The sequence below is a fragment of the Macaca thibetana genome, chromosome 7 (genome assembly GCF_024542745.1).
Source record: "Macaca thibetana thibetana isolate TM-01 chromosome 7, ASM2454274v1, whole genome shotgun sequence".
NCBI lineage: Eukaryota > Metazoa > Chordata > Mammalia > Primates > Cercopithecidae > Macaca > Macaca thibetana.
In genome coordinates, this window is record NC_065584.1 from 129,690,694 (window position 1) to 129,707,638 (window position 16,945).

At 40.8% G+C, this 16,945-nt stretch overlaps 1 long non-coding RNA gene across 1 annotated transcript in view; it reads left to right on the forward strand.

Annotated features, from left to right (window-relative positions):
• Nucleotides 1-16,945, forward strand: part of LOC126959017 (uncharacterized) — a 56,097-nt gene that overhangs the window by 14,677 nt on the left and 24,475 nt on the right. The window contains exons 3-4 of the long non-coding RNA XR_007727431.1: nt 2,990-3,076; nt 13,668-13,797. This is a non-coding gene — a long non-coding RNA (uncharacterized LOC126959017). The remainder of the gene's footprint in view (nt 1-2,989; nt 3,077-13,667; nt 13,798-16,945) is intronic.

Below are 16,945 nucleotides of genomic sequence, written 5' to 3' on the forward strand. Positions count from 1 at the left end.
GAAGGAAGGGATTTGGAATGCTCTCTAATTTGCCTTGGGTCTAAAGGGGTACTATTCATTCACTGAAAAATGGAGGAATAGTTCTGGGGTGGAGTGAGGAAGGAGACAAGTTAATTCCATTTTGAACATGTTGACTTGGAGATGCCTGTGGGACACCAGGGCAGCCAGGCAGGCAGACATGAAGAAGGCAGTTGGAGTTTAGAGTTTGGGACAGGAAATCTGAGCTGGAGATCTAGATTTGGGAATTAAAAGCAAATAAATGGCAGTTACAATAGGGGTATTATGTTCATAATCCTGGCTCTATACAGGAAGAGTTGCAAGGTGCTGTGTTGAATTTTTAGGTTAACATGAAGTAGGGCAATGTAGGTCTCCAATCTAATCCCTTTGGCCCATTGTTAGAATTCTAAGCTGGATAATATTTGACCTAGCCTTAAAAAAAAAAAATCTCATGTTCCTATTGCAGCCCCGTGTCATCATTAGGATCAAATATAATAAGAAAAATATGAAAATAATTAACTTTGGTTTACAATGAGTTGTAGTCACAGTAATGATGTATATTATTATCATGCTAAAAATAACAAAGCACTCTTACTCACTTCCTCTTGCAGAGCCGGAATTAACTGTTTGCCTAAGGCCCCATAATGAAGACTGTTAGCATCTAGAATCTGAAAGAACTCTTTTTACCCAATTAATTAATTTTAGACATTAAGCCTAGGTCTCTGTCCTCTTTTCCTCAAAAGCAATGAGTCTCGCAAGATCTGGTGGTTTAAAAATAAGAAAAAAAAAAAAAAAAGTAATGAGACCTGAGGATAGCTAACTCAATTTTTAAGATGAAAGCCCATGAAATAAATAAAACTGCAAAGCACAAACTTGATTTTGACAAAGCCTGGGGAGGAATTCCCTGACAGAGGCAGAATTGAAGGAAGTTTTTAACTGCACACTTTACAGGGCTTCTTATTGGTGTAATCTGGGGTATGAAAGGGAAAATAAATGTTTTGTTCATGAAGTCATTGCTGAAGGCTTTCCCTAGCTGCTCAGCTTGCTAATGCAGTCTCATTGCTTTGTATCAGTCTGAACCACCATGCATTCCTTTCCCTTTTCATTGTAGCACTTCTCTAGAGGGCACCATCTTTTGCCAGTCCCTAGATGGAAAAGATTTTGGGGTGTAAGCAGACCACCATGCGTAAGACTGGTCCATTTCCTCAGCATTCCTCATTCAGGCTACCTTTTTGTTGGCAAAGCTGGTGACTTCCCATTCTACAATCAATTCACCAAGATCTCTAATAGAAAATGTTAATGTTTAGTTTCAGTTCACTGTCTCCTAATAATGACAACTTCCTCAACAATATTTAAAATTGCCTGTGGATCTTACCTGAATTAGGTTTGAAGTAATAAATATTACCATATCAAATAAAATCTTAACATTTTAATTCCTCATAGTCCTTCTATAAATTGTATGATGTAATGTAGTATAGCAAAGAATGACACTCATGGAGAAAAACTCTATTTCTAGACATTTTGAGGGTGAGCTGAAATTCATATAGCTACAGAATAATTTGAAAGGAGTGTATAAACTTAATGGGCAGTCCCCCTACTCCCACATTTGCACAGCTGCTACATATCTCTTTAACTATTAATATAGAAATAAAAATATTTTCTATTTACAAACTTCTGGGGTATCCTGCTCTTTAAAATTCTTCACTATGGTTTAGTATTAAAGAGCCATGTCTTTTTCCTTATTTATTTTTTATTTTTTCGAGATGGAGTTTTGCTCTTGTTGCCCAGGCTAGAGTGCACTGGCACGATCTTGGCTCACCACAACCTCTCCCTCCTGGGTTCAAGCGATTCTCCTGCTTCAGCCTCCCAAGTAGCTGGGATTACAGGCATATGCCATCACGCCTGGCTAATTTGGTATTTTTAGTAGAGATGATATTTCTCCATGTTGGTGAGGCTGGTCTTGAACTCCCAACCTCAGGTGATCCACCCACCTTGGCCTCCCAAAGTGTTGGGATTACAGGCGTGAGTCACCACGCCCAGCCGTCTTTTTCCATTTTAATAAGAGATCATTTAATAATTTTTCTATTAATATTTTAGCAAGTAAGTTTTAAAGAATGATTTCAAAAGAATACTCACATCCTGTATGCCTACTCAATGAACCCATCTGTCTTAGTCTGTTTTGCATTACTATAAAGGAATACCTGAGGTAACTTATAAGGAAAAGAGGTTTATTTGGCCCACTGTTCTGCAGGCTGTACAAGAAGCATGGTACCAGCATCTACTTCTGGTCAGGACCTCAGGAGGCTTCCAGCCATGCTGGAGGTGAAAGGGGAGCAGGTGTGTCACATGGTGAGGGAGGGAACAAAAGACAGGACAGGAGTGCCATGCTCTTGTAAACAACCAGCTCTCCTGTGAGCTAGTAGAGAACTCACTCATTACAGTGAGGATGACACCAAGTCCCTCATGAGGAATCCACCTTCCTGACTCAAATGTCTCCCACCAGTCCCCACCTCTAACACTGGAGATCAATTTCAATATGAGATTTGGAGAGAACAAATATCCAAATTATATCACCACTTCATCATTCAACCCACCAAGCTCAGACAACACAGCACCAAAACAAAAAAAAAAGCCTTGTATGCTCTTCCTCATCCTTCTCCCCCCTCTCCCATGTCTTTGAAACTTGACTCAAAGAAAGAGGGAAGCCTCTGTAATTTGCTTCTTGAATTATAGCCAGGTTCATCCTAGGCTTCCAGAGACAGTGGTTATAGTGGGTTTGGGGCAGGCTCACTGGAGCCAGATTGATATGGTTTGGATCTGTTCCCCACCCAAATCTCATCTTGAATTGTATTCCCATAATTCCCACATGTTGTGGGAGGGACCCAGTGGATATAATTGGAATCATGGGGGCAGTTTCCCCCATACTGTTCTCATGGTAGTGAATAAGTCTTATGAAATCTGGTGGTTTTATCAGGGGTTTTCACTTTTGCAGCTTCCTCATTTTCTCTTGCCACCACCATGTAAGAAGTGCCTTTCGCCTCCCACCATGATTCTGAGGCCTTGCCAGCCTTGTGGAAATGTAAGTCCAATTAAACCTCTTTTTCTTCCCAGTCTTGGGTGGGTCTTTATCAGCAGCATGAAAATGGACTAATACAGTAAATTGGTACCAGTAGAGTGGGGTGTTTCTGGAAAGATACCCGAAAATGTAGAAACAACTTTGGAACTGGGTAACAGGTAGAGGTTGGAACAGTTTGGAGGGCTCAAAGAAGACAGGAAAATGTGAGAAAGTTTGGAACTTCCTAGAGACTTGTTGAATGACTTTGACAAAAATGCTGATAGTGATATGAACAATAAGGTCCAGGCTAAGGTGGTCTCAGATAGAGACGAGGAACTTGTTGGGAACTGGAGCAAAGGTGACTCTTGTTATGTTTTAGCAAAGGGACTGGCAGCATTTTGCCCCTGCCCTAGGGATTTGTGAAACTTTCAACTTGAGAGAGATGATTTAGGGCATCTGGCGGAAGGAATTTCTAAGCAGCAAAGCATTCAAGATGTGACTTGGTTGCTGTTAAAGGCATTCAGTTTTAAAAGGGAAGCAGAGCATAAAAGTTCAGAAAATTTGCAGCCTGACAGTGCGATAGAAAAGAATCCTAGCTGGGCGCAGCAACTCATGCCTGTAATCCCAGCACTTTGGGAGGCTGAAGTGGGTGGATCACTTGAAGTCAGGAATTCTAGACTACCCGGGCCAACATGGGGAAACCCTGTCTCCACTAAAAATACAACACTTAGCCAGGCATGGTGGTTCATACCTATAATCCCAGCTACTCAGGAGGCTGAGGCAAGAGAGTCACTTGAACCCAGGAGATGGAGGTGGCAGTAAGTCGAGATTGCAGCATTGCACTCCAGCCTGGGCAACAGAGTGAGACTCCATCAGGGAAAAAAAAAAAAAAAAGAAAGAAAGAAAACCCCATTTTCTGAGGAGAAATTCAAGCAGATATTTGTAAATTCAAGCAGATATTTGCGTAAGTAATGAGGAGCCAAATGTTAATCCCCAAGATGATGGGGAAAATGTCTCCAGAGCATGTCAGAGACCTTTGCAGCAGCCTCTCCCATCAAAGACCCAGAGGTCTAGGAGGAAAAAATGGTTTTGTGGGCAGGGCCCAGGGTCTCTGTGCTGTGTACAGTCTAGGGACTTGGTGACTTGCATCCCAACTGCTCTAGCCATGGCTGAAAAGGACCAACATAGAGCTCAGGTCATGGCTTCAGAGGGTGCAAGCCCCAAGCTTTGGCAGCTTCCATGTGGCGTTGAGCCTGCAGGTGCACAGAAGTCAAGAATTGGGGTTTGAGAACCTCCGTCTAGATTTCAGAAGATGTATGGAAACGACTGGATGCCCAGGCAGACGTTTGCTGCAGGGGCAGGGACCTCATGGAGAACCTCTGCTAGGGCAGCACAGAAGGGAAATGTGGGGTTGGAGCCCCCACAGAGTCCCTCCTGGGGCATCACCTAGTGGAGCTGTGAGAAGAGGTCCACCATCCTCCAGACCCCAGAATGGTAGATCCACCGACAACTTTCACTGTGCTCATGGAAAAAACCCAGACACTCAATGCTGGCCCATGAAATCAGCCAGAAGGGCAGCTGTACCCTGCAAAGTCACAGGGATGAAACTGCCCAAAACCATGGGAAGCCACCTCTTACATCACCGTGATCTGGATATGAGACCTGGAGTCAAAGGAGATCATTTTGGAGCTTTATTTTTATTTTATTTATTTATTTAATTTTTGAGATGGAGTTTCACTTTTGTTCCTCAAGCTGGAGTACAATGGTGCAATCTCAGCTCACTGCAACTTCCGCCTCCTGGGTTCAAGCAATTCTCCTGCCTCAGCCTCCTAAGTAGCTGGGATTACAGGCACTCACCACCATGCCTGGCTAATTTTTGAATTTTTAGTAGAGACAGGGCTTCACCATGTTGGCCAGGCTGGTCTCGAACTCCTGACGTCAGGTGATCCACCCACCTCGGCCTTCCAAAGTGCTGAAATTACAGGCATGAGTTGCTGTGCCCGGCTATTTTGGAGCTTTAAAATTTGACTGCCCTGCTGGATTTTGAACTTGCATGGGCCCTGTAACTCCTTTGTTTTGGTCAATTTATCCCATTTGGAATGGCTATATTTACTCAATACCTGTACCCCCATTGTATCTAGGAAGTAACTAGCTCGCTTTTGATTTTACAGACTCATAGGCAGAAGGGACTTGCCTTGTCTCAGATGAGACTTTGGACTGTGGACTTTTGGGTTAGTGCTGAAATGCGTTAAGACCTTGGGGGACTGTTGGGAAGGCATGATTGATTTTGAAAAGTGAGGACATGAGATTTGGAGGGGCCAGGGGCAGAATGATATGGTTTTGCTCTGTATTCTCACACAAATGTCATCTTGAATTATACTCCCATAATTCTCATGTTGTATGGGAGGGACCCAGTGGGAAATAATTGGAATCATGGGGGCAGTTTCCCCCATACTGTTCTCATGGTAGTGAATAAGTCTCATGAGATCTAATGATTTTATCAGGGGTTTCTGCTTTTGCATCTTTCTCATCTTCTCTTGCTGCCGCCATGTAAGAAGTGCCTTTCACCTCCCACCATGACTCTGAGGCCTCTCCAACCATCTGGAATTTTAAGTCCAATTAAACCTCTTTGTCTTCCCAGTCTCGGGTATGTCTTTATCAGCAGTGTCAAAATGGACTAATACACAGACTACCTGGATTCTAACCCTAACTGCCATTTAATAGCCATATCAATAGCTGACCTTAAGCAAGATACTTAGCCTCTCTGTAACTCAGTTTTCTCATCTGTAAAACAGGGATAATGTGTACCCACCCCACAGGGTCATTATAAAAAATCAGTCTATAATAGTGACTGTCACACAGTTAGTTTGAAGTGTTAGCCACTGCTATTATTACCATGGAGCTTAGTCTTTGGCTACAAATCAATTTGTTGGGCTTCTTTAAAAGTTTGACCCACATACATGAACCTAGAGGAAATTTGGAGAGGAAGGGCTGAATTTCTAATTATGTTTCAGTCTTCTGTTTATTTTAATCTTTAATTTTTTTGAGACAGGATCTTGTTCTGTAACCAAGGCTGGAGTACAGTGGAATGATCTCAGCTCACTGCAGCCTCAACCTCCTGGGTTCAAGCAACCTCCTGTCTCAGTCTCCTGAGTAGCTGAGACTACAGGCCTGTGCCACCATGCCTGGCTAATTTTTTATTTTTGTAGAGACAAATCTTGCTCTGTCACCCAGGCTGGAGTGCAGTGGCATTATCATTGCTTACTGCAGCCTCAACCTCCTGGGCTCAAATGATCCTCCCACCTTGGTCTCCTGAGTAGCTGGGATAGACTACAGGCATGTACCATGACCTCCAGCTAATTGTTTGAAAATATGTTTTAGACATGGGGACTCACTATGTTGCCCAGGCTGGCTTCCAACTCCTAGATTCAAGTTATCCTCCCACCTCAGCCTCCCAAAGTGGTAGGATTACAGATGTGAACCACCACGTCCAGAATCACGAGGTCAGGAGATCGAGACCATCCTGACTAACAGGATGAAACCCTGTCTCTACTAAAAATACAAAAAAAATAAGCTGGGCGAGGTAGCGGGCGCCTGTAGTCCCAGCTACTTGGGAGGCTGAGGCAGGAGAATGGTGTGAACCCAGAGGCGGAGCTTGCAGTGAACTGAGATCGTGCCCCTGCACTCCAGCCTGGGCAACAGAACGAGACTCTGTCTCAAAAAAAAAAAAAAAAAGAAAAGAAAAGAAAAAAGCAAATCTGGGCGCAGCTCTCCTCAGCAGGAAACAGAATGATCAGAAAAGTGAAAGTAACATGTGTTGAGACCTTAGCAAACACCAGGTGCCATGCATATCTTACGTATAGTCTTCAAAAACCTTTACATACTATTATTATCTACTTCTTACAAATGAGAAAACAAGCAAAGAGTGATGAACTTGCTAATAAATGGTGGATCCGGCATTTGATCCCAGGAGCTCTGGCTTTAAAACCCACCTGTTTAACCAATAGTGGCAGGGATTTTTTTTTTTTTTTTTTTTTTTTTTAAATTAAACACACCACAGTTTCTATTTCTTAAGTCTAAGGCTCTTTATATTTTTTTGGAAATTCAAATATTATGAATGGCACATAAATCTACTTCCCCACCTTAAGCTCATCCCCTCTGGCCGGTCCAATAGAGTACTTTAGTTTCAAGAAAAATGTATATTTTGAGCTTCCCTGCTAAACTAGGAGTTAAGGAATGCTGACCTTATAGCCCTGGCTGTTGCAGTAGATTTTGCCATGACTGTTGTGGAGTAGGCTATTAGGCAGGGATGGGAAAAATTTGGGATGGTAAGCTGGAAATTACTGGGATATCAATTGCTGGCACTTCAGCGTTTTATGTGTTGTGTTCAGTACTACTCAAGGCCCCCAAGCTTTAGTCTATGTTAGGCATTCATTGTCTTCCTTCCTATCTCTTACTATAATGTCTTATCTGTAGGTCCTGATCCTTAGGATAATCTTTCTTTTCTAGTCTTTGTTGTATCCATTTCAGGCCAGGATATTGCTTTTAACTTTCTAGGTTCTCAGGAAAGCAGGGTTCTTCCCTATCTCTATTTTGTCTAGGTTTCCTGCCCTTTAGCATTGCAGTGAAATTTTTAAAATAACAGTTACGTGTTTCATCTATTCAGCCAGCACCCAGAGTACTGCTCGCAGAAAAATATTTTGATTTGCTTTTTTTGTGATTGTGTATACTCTAATCTTTTTTACTTGTTAGCTAAAAGTGTCCATATCCATTTTATTTTCAGGGTGAAATTCTCACCCTTGTTTTGTTTTGGCTTTGTATTTGAATTTGTTTCACTCTATTTTTCTCTACTTTTAAGGCTTTAAAAAAATAGGTCCTTCAGCATCTCCTTCACTCTTTTTTTTTAAACAAATTGAGATGACATTCATAGCATAATATTAATCATTTTATTTTTTGAGGCAAGGTCTCTCTCTGTCACTCAGGCTGGAGTGCAGTGGGGCCATCATAGCTCATTATAACTTCAACCTCCCAGGCTCAAGCAATTCTCCTGCCTCAGCCCTAGAGTAGCTGGTACCACAGGCGTGCGCCACTATGTGCTAACTTTTGTATTTTTTGTAGAGACAGGGTTTCGCCACATTGCCCAGGCTGGTCTTGGACTCCTGAGCTCAAGGGATCCGCCTGCCTTGGCCTCCCAAAGTGCTGGGATTGTAGAGGGGAGCCACTGCACCTGGCCATATTAATAATTTTAAAGTATACAATTCAGTGGTGTTTAGAACATTCACAATGTGTACCACCTCTGTCTAGTTTCAAAACATTTTCATTAGCCCAAAAGAAAACCCTTTACCCATTAAGCAGTCACTCCTCATTCTACCCTCTTTTAGCCCCTGGCAACAACCAATCTGCTTTCTATCTTTACAGATTTTTCTATTCTGAATATTACATATAAATGAAACCCATATATGACCTTTATGTCTGATTTATTCTACTTAGCATAATGTTTTCAAGGTACCTCTATGTTGTAGCATGTATCAGTCGTTTGTTCCTTTTTTATGGCTGAATAATATTCTATTATATGCATACGTCATATTGTATTTATTTCTTTCATCCATTTATGGACATGTGATTTGTTTCCATCTTTTGCTTATTGTGAATAGAGTTGCTGTGAATATCCTTGTACATGTATTTGTTTAAGTATCTGTTGTCAATTCTTTGAATATGTACCTTAAAGTACAATTGCTGGGTCATAGGGTAATTCCATGTTTGATTTTTTTGAGAAGCCACCAAACAGTTTTTTAACAATGGTTGCCCCATTTTGTATTCCATCAGCAATGTACAAGAGTTCCAATTTCTCTAACTCCTTAGCAATACTTACTGTTTTCTGTTTTTTTGTTGTTGTTTGGTTTTGGTTTTTTAATTATAGCAATCCTAGTGGGTTTGAAGTGGTATCTCATTGTGGTTTTGATGTACATTTCCCTAATGACTAATGATGTTGAGCATCTTTTTATGTGGTTGTTGCCCACTGGTATATCTTCTTTGAAGAAATATCTATTTAAGTCCTCTGCCCATTTTTAAACTGAGTTGCTTGTATTTTTTTGTTGAGCTGTAAGAATTTTTAAAAATATACCTGATACCAGGCACTTAGCAGATATATGAGTTGCAAATGTCCCATTATTTAGTTGTCTTTTCACTTTCTTGGTAATGTCCTGACATAAAAGTTTTAAATTTGGACACAGTCTATTTTACCTATTTTTTCTGTTATTGCTTGTGCTTTTGGGACCATCTCTAAGAATTCATTGCCAAATCCAAAGTGATAAAAATTTACCTTGATGCTTTCTTCTAAGAGTTTAGTAGTTTTTGTTCCTGCATTTAGGTTTGTTTTTTTTTTTTTTTTTTTGAGATGGAGTCTCACTCTGGCTCTGTTGCCCAGGCTGGAGTGCAATGGCATGATCTTGGCTCACTGTAATCTCTCTGCCTCCTGGGTTCAAGCCGTTCTCCTCTCTCAGCCTCCCAAGTAGCTGGGATTACAGGCACGCACCAGCATGCCCAGCTAATTTTTGTATTTTTAGTAGAGACAGGGTTTCACCATGTTGGCCAGGCTGGTCTTGAACTCCTGATCTCAGGCGATCCACCTGCCTCGGCCTCCCAAAGTGCTGGGATTTACAGGTGTGGCCCACTACACCCGGTCTTTTTTTTAAATCCATTTTGAGTTACTTTTTGTATGTGGTATGAGGTAGGGGTCCAGAAAGTGTCATTCTTTTGGATGTGGATATCCAGTTTTCCCAGAACCATTTTTTGAAAAGATTACTTCTTCCCCATCGAATGGTCTTGGCACCCTTGTTGAAAATCAATTGTCCATAGATGTATGGGTTTACTTCTGGACTCTAAATTCTATTCCATTGATGTTTATCTCTGTCTTATGCCTGTACCACACACTCTTTTGATTACTGTAGCTATGTAGTAAGTTTTGAAACTGGAAGCTGTGAGTCTTCCAACTTTGTTATTTTTTCAATATTATTTTAGATAATCAGGACCCCTTGCAATTCCATATGAATTTGAGAGGATCAACTTTTCCATTTCTGCAAAAAAAAAAAAAAAAAAGGCATTGGAATTTTTATAGGAATTGCATTGAATATGCAGATCACTTTGGGTAGCATCGCTGTCTTAATATTAAATATTCCAATTTTCAATAGATGAATATGAGATATCTTTTCATTTATTGATGTCTTCTTAACTTTCTTCCAGCAATGTATTGTAGTTTTCAGTGCACAAGACTTTCACCTCCTTAGTTAAATTTATTCCTAGATATTTTATTCTTTTGGATGCCATTATAAATGAGACTGTTTTCTTAATTTCCTTTTTGAATCATTCTTGCATGTCCAGTATTAATTTGTACTGAAATCTTCTAAGCTTTTCATTAACTTGTCACTTTGTAATTGTTCTTAAGTCATAAATTACCCAATAATATCAAAAATATTTAGTATTTAAGAATATCACCAACTTCTGAGCACAATTCTTTTTTCTCTTTCTTATTACATCAGTACAGTGTCCTCTTTACTTATAGGTATTCAGTAAGCTGTTAATAATTTACCAATTTTTATTCATTATTTATTTTTATGTATTTTTAAATTTTAGAGTCAGGGTCTTTCTCTGTCGCCTAGGCCAGAGGGCAGCAGCACAATCATAGCTCATTGCAGACTCAAACTCCTGGGGTCCAGCGAGCCTTCCCCCTCAGCTTCCCAGGTAGCTAGGACTACAGGCATGTACCACCATGTCCAGCGAATTTTTAAGTTTTTTGTAGAGATGGAATCTCTGTATGTCACCCAGGCTGGTCTTGAACTCTGGGTCTCAAGTGATCCTCTGCCTCGGCCTCCCAAAGTTCTGGGATTACAGATGTGAGCTACCACGCCCAGCCCTTGATTCATTACTTTAGAAAATGCAAAATCATATCATCTAAATATCTATCCATGCTTGCTTTCTATTCCTATTAGCATTGCCTTAGTCAGACAGATGCAGTTTCTCCCTATGGGATTTTCAGGTTTTTTAATATTGTCTCTTCTTCCTTCCTAAATCTTAATGGTAATTTGTTTTTGCAGTCTGGATCAAGATCAAGATTGCTGCAGGCTACCTCGACTTCTCTTTGGTTCACCCATGCTGCTCTTAAGGGAGAAAGAGAGAAAGGGTTCAGATTCAGTTATTAAAATACCTCTTCCGTGAAGCTTCCCCTAGACTGATTATTGAAAAGCTAAAGCTAATTACCTCTCTTTTTTATCTCATTTGCATGAAATTGTAATCTCTCCAGCATCGTATCTAATTATGTACTCACTCTTGCCTTAATTAAACTGTATTTAAAATCACAGAATTAGAAGTTGGAGGGGACGTTAGGAATATAATGCAGACTCCTGGTTAAATGTGGTCGAATGAGCACATTCATTACCGCTGATGCCTAGCCAAAGTCTTCTAAAATGCCAATATATTCAAAATGCATAAACCCACAAGGACAAAGAAGCTGGGTAAGAAGATGACAGTGACTACACTTTAAGAGCTGTAAAGCAGATGGAAAGGTGGAAACTGACCTAGCAGAGTCATTAACCCATTAAACTACGAATGAAAGAAACTCAGAGCAAGCCAATTCCCAGAACTGCAGAAAAGCTTGGGTATTCGAGGTGCTAGGTATCTCTGAAACAGGAAAAGTGACTGAAAAAAAAAAAAGAAAAAAGCCATAGATGAGGGCAGGGATGCTTTACAGAAAATGGGACTTAAACGAAAGCCAGTATTAGACAGTGACAACCCAGCTCACTCCTCCAACTCAACTCTGAGAATGCCGCAACCAAGCTTACCCTCTTCAACCCACAGGAAGCAGGGAAAACCTTCCAAGCTTAATAAGATCATTCTACACTGATCAGTCCAGCCTCCTACTCTGCCTCACCTCTGGCATTGGTCTCACTGTTCTTTTTTTAGTTTAATTTATTGTGGTAAGAACACTGAACATGAAATCTACCCTGTTAACACACTGTTACGTGTACAATATGTTTTTGTTGTCTATAGGCACATTGTCATGCTGCAGATCTCCAGAGCTTATTCATCTTGTTTAACTGATACTTTATGCCTGTGATTGGTCACTGTCCTATAAAGGATCACCTTCAGACAATAAAGGAATTTCTCCAGCATGAAGGACAGAATGAACAAAATGGAACTCAGAGGAAATCAAAGCAATGGAGTTGGCAGGAAAATGTGTTTAAAAAATACTTACTGTTTGTTCTCGTTGCTAGGAAAAGATACCATATCTCCCTTCTCCCCAAAGAAAGGAGGCTTTAAAAAGGAGTACTGAGAAGAAAAGAAACCCTTATAAGTGGAAAATGCTATAGTAAAAAAAAAAATATTCAACAGAAGGGAAGGAAAATAAGACAAGGAAAATAAAGTGGTTTCTGAGGACTGAAGCCACATAGTTTATTGTTTAAATTTACAAGACATTACTCTTTCAGTCTCTTCACAAATAAAACTTTATTATAAAAAGGACCTCTTTCATGAGGCAATAAAAGAAGCAAATAACCTTGTTTACTCTGGGATTTATTTCCCCCAGAACCTGTTAAAATAAACATCAAACTGTCCAATTTACCAATAGACATTATCAAGTGACAGTTTACTTTTTTTTTTTTTTTTTTTTTTTGAGACAGGGTCTCGTTCTATTGCCCAGGCGGGAGTGCAGTGGCATGATCATAGTTCACTGCAGCCTCCAACTCCTGGACTCAAGTGATCCTCCCTCCTCAGTCTCCTGAGTGGCTGGGACTACAGGCGTGCATCACCATGCTCAGCTAAATTTTTTATTTTTTGCTAGAGACAGGGCTCTCACTGTGTAACCCAGGCTAGTCTCAGATGCCTGGGCTCAAGTGATCCTCCCTCAGCAGTACCTCAAAGTGCTGGGATTACAGGCATGAGCCACCAAGACTGGCACCAACACTCTTTGAATCCGTCACCTCAAAATCCTTGCTGTGTCCACCAACTCTAAACTATTATCCTTATCCAATTCTGATCAAGCCCTAGCATTGAAAGACCCGACTTAAACCAGACTTCAAAACTTCATAAATATGTCAACTTTTCCCTGCCCCTTCTGAGAGGCTACTAAGACTCTGTCAAGTTAGTGTTCTTCTTTACTGCCATAGGAATAAAGTTGTCTTTGTTTAATCAGTGGGTTGTTTTAGTGATATTTTGGTGGAGCCAAAAGTATTACCTTTCAAAAATTAGTACAAAAAGACATAATGGGAGATAGAAGAAAAAAGAAAAGCAAGTTAAAAGATCAGAGATCTAACATCTGAATAATATAATAGAAATTTCAACAGGAGAAAGAGAAAATATTGGGAAGAAAAATACTAAAAGAAATAATTTGAGAAAATTTCCCAGAGCTGAAGGCCATAAATTTCTATAATACAGGGCATGATGAAATCAAAGGAGACCCACACCAAGGTTAAAATCATTGTACAATTTCAGAAATGTTGAGACATTATAGAAAGTTGAGGGAAACTACTTGGTTGCCTGCAGATTAAGATTATTGCCACCAGATGGCAAGAATTCCTCAAAGGCTCTAAGACTGAGATTTTTGTTTCATTTTCTTCTTCAGATCTTTCCAACGCATTAGAAAGAGAATTCTCATTTGGCTTCTCTCCATCTAGTCTGGCTCCATCAGAGATCTGACTGTTTTCTTCCTAAATGACTCTGCTAGAAGGTCACTATATAATCAGCCTGGAGGAGTAAGTACATTCTCTTTGAGGAATTGACTCATGTGGCTTTGAGGTTAAAAGAAAGACTTTTAAGAGAATGGACTCTGGACTACAGTTGTCTATTGTGAACAGAAGGACTTCTGTCATGCAGGGATTCCACAAAGCATTCGTTCATTCATTCATTCATTCATTCATTCTTCCAACAAGTTTTACTGATGCTGACTATATGCTGGGTACTGTGTTAGGCACTAGGAATAAAACTTCAGTAAAAGAAAATCAGACATGGACTTTGTCTTCATGGAGATTAAATTCTGAGGAGAGAAACATTCCATAAACGTGTATATATATACGTTTTTAGTAGAGACAGGGTTTCACCATGTTGGCCAGGCTGGTGTTGAACTCCTGACCTCAGGTGATCTGCCCGCCTGAGGGCATTTACATATATAAACAAATGTATGTAAACATTATACATTTACATATATAAACAAATGTGTGTAACTATATACATACATATATATTTAAATAAATTGTGATGAGTGCTATGATGAGCTAGGGATGTGGAGAAAAAGAGGCCTATTAGGTATCTGAGGAATCTGATGGATTCCTGTAAGAGTGGAAGTAAGCAGGTCAGCTAGGAAGCTATTGCAGTTTTCTAAGAGGGAGATAAAGATGACTTGGATCAGGATGATGCCAGAGGAAAGAGAAGTAGATGAATTCAAGAGAAGTTGGAGGTAGAATTGACAGGATGTAGTCATTAGATCTGAGAAGTTAGAAAGCAGATGCATTAAAGATGACTCCCAAGTCTCTGGATGAAGCAAGTGGCTGGATTGATGGGGTTGCCATTTTTTGAGGTGGAGAAAGCCTGGGGAGGAAGAAGTTTTGGAGGAGGGGATGGTGGATAGACTCAAGAGTTCAGGGGCCTGGCGCTATAGCTCACACCTGTAATATCCCAGCACCTTGGGAGGCCAAGGTGGGCGGATCACCTGAGGTCAGGAGTTCAACACCAGCCTGGCCAACATGGTGAAACCCTGTCTCTACTAAAAATACAAAAAAGTAGCCGGGCATGGTGGCACGCACCTGTGGTCCCAGCTACTTGGGAGGCTGAGGTAGGAGAATTGCTTGAACCCAGGAGGCAGAGGTTGCAGTGAGCTGAGGTCACACCACTGCACTCCAGCCTGGGTGATACAGTGAGACTCTGTCTCAAAAAAAAAAAAAAAAGAGTTCAGGGTGGAATGTTAATTACATTGGCCTTTTGTTTGGATACCACTGGTCCAGGCTAGAATGGATTTTGCTCTGTGTAATACAATGACTTGGCCTGGTTTATTTGGTTTAAATTGGCTCACAGTTATCGTTCATTAAGTTAAAAATTGTTGTTAACACAGTGGCCCTACAGAGCAATAGGAAAATCAACTTACATTTGTACTATCTTTTCTGATGTGGGCATTTGAGAGTTAAAGAGAACTGTCCAGGCTCACGCCTGTAATCCTAGCACTTTGGGAGGCCAAGGTGGAGGGATTGCTCGAGGCCAGGAGTTTGAGAACAGCCTGAGTATCACAGGGAGACCCCATCTCTACAAAATATTATAAAATTAGCCAGGTGTGATGGCACACACCTGTGGTCCCAGCTACTCAGGAGGCTGGGAGGTGGGAGGATTGCTCGAGCCCTAGAGGTGGAGGCTACAGTGAGCCATGTTTGCACCACTACACTCCAGCCTGGGCTACAGTGATACCCTGTCTCTAGAAAAAAAAAAAAAAGGAGTGGGCCACAGCATCTTCTACATTTTTTGTTGCATTTGTTTGCACTCTATTCATAAGGGGCACACAGTCTTGAGGATAAGAAGCTTCTGGAAAATGCAAGCCCAGTTGTTTTGGTAGATCCTTCTGAATGATTATGCACAGGTAAGATCCTGAGTGTGATAGTGAGGTGGCAGAGAGGAAAACTTCTTCCAGTGACTCTGAAGATAGAGAACGTATTTGTCCTATTTTATCCCCGATATAGTGCTTAATAACGTATTTACACAGTAAGTGTTGAATGAAGCTGCTCCACCGGGGTTGTTTTCAGTCTCCAGACCTGAGTTGAACTCTCTGGAGGATTTGAAACCCCTCTTCCCAAAGAGCTGATACATAATTAGCTGTGTGCTGGGACGAGGTGCATCTCTGGACTCACCAGGGCTTAGGACCTCATTTCTGGGGTACTAGGAAAAAGACACTTGTCCTTCCTTCTTCCTATACCCCCTTCCATGGAGGTCTTTTGCCACCATCAACACAGTATTAAGGCAGAATTTAAAACCAACTTAGCCCTCAACATTGATGTTTTCATTTGTAACCTCAAGGTGGAACAGTTGGTTATGTACTGTGCCCATAATCAGCAGTTACCTCAGTCTTTTTCTTTGATTTATGCTTTGCCTTCTCTTTGTGCCTTACCCTTTTGTTTAGACTATATGCTATTTTGAGGTCAAGAATTGTGTCTTTTTAAACTTCATATTTCCATACGATTTATTTTTGATTCTTTTTTTGTAATAAAAAGTGTATATTTTGAGTAGTATATACATAAACACAGTGAAACGATTACTACAGTCAAGCAAATTAACATATCCATCTCACAGTTACCTTTGTGTGGGTGTGTGTGTTACGTATGTGTATTGTGACAGCACTTGAAATCTTCTATCAATTTAGAACAGTTCGTTATAGCACTGACAAGGGGAAGGAATGGCCTGGGAGAGCTTTAGCTCCCCGCCACCAATTTTTATAAACCCCACAACCCCCTTCCAGAATCATAATGAATACATAAACAAAAATTTATAATTATTGATAAAAGCATATTTTTGGTTGGGCGCAGTGGCTCACGCCTGTAATCTCAGCACTTTGGGAGGCAGATGTGGGTGGATCATTTGAGGCCAGGATTTTGAGACCAGCCTGGCCAACATGGCAAAACCCTGTCTCTACTAAAAATACAACAAACAAACAAAAAACCCCACAGGTGTGGTGGTGTGCATCTGTGGGCCCAGGTACTCTGGAGGCTGAGGCAGGAAAATCACTTGAACCTGGGAGGCCTCAGAGGCTGCAGTGAGCTAAGATTGCGCCGCTGCCCTCCAGCCTGGGCGACAGAGTGAGACCCTGTCTCAAAAAAAAAAGCATATTTAGAACACACATTATTTACTACTCAGAAGTAGCCTTGA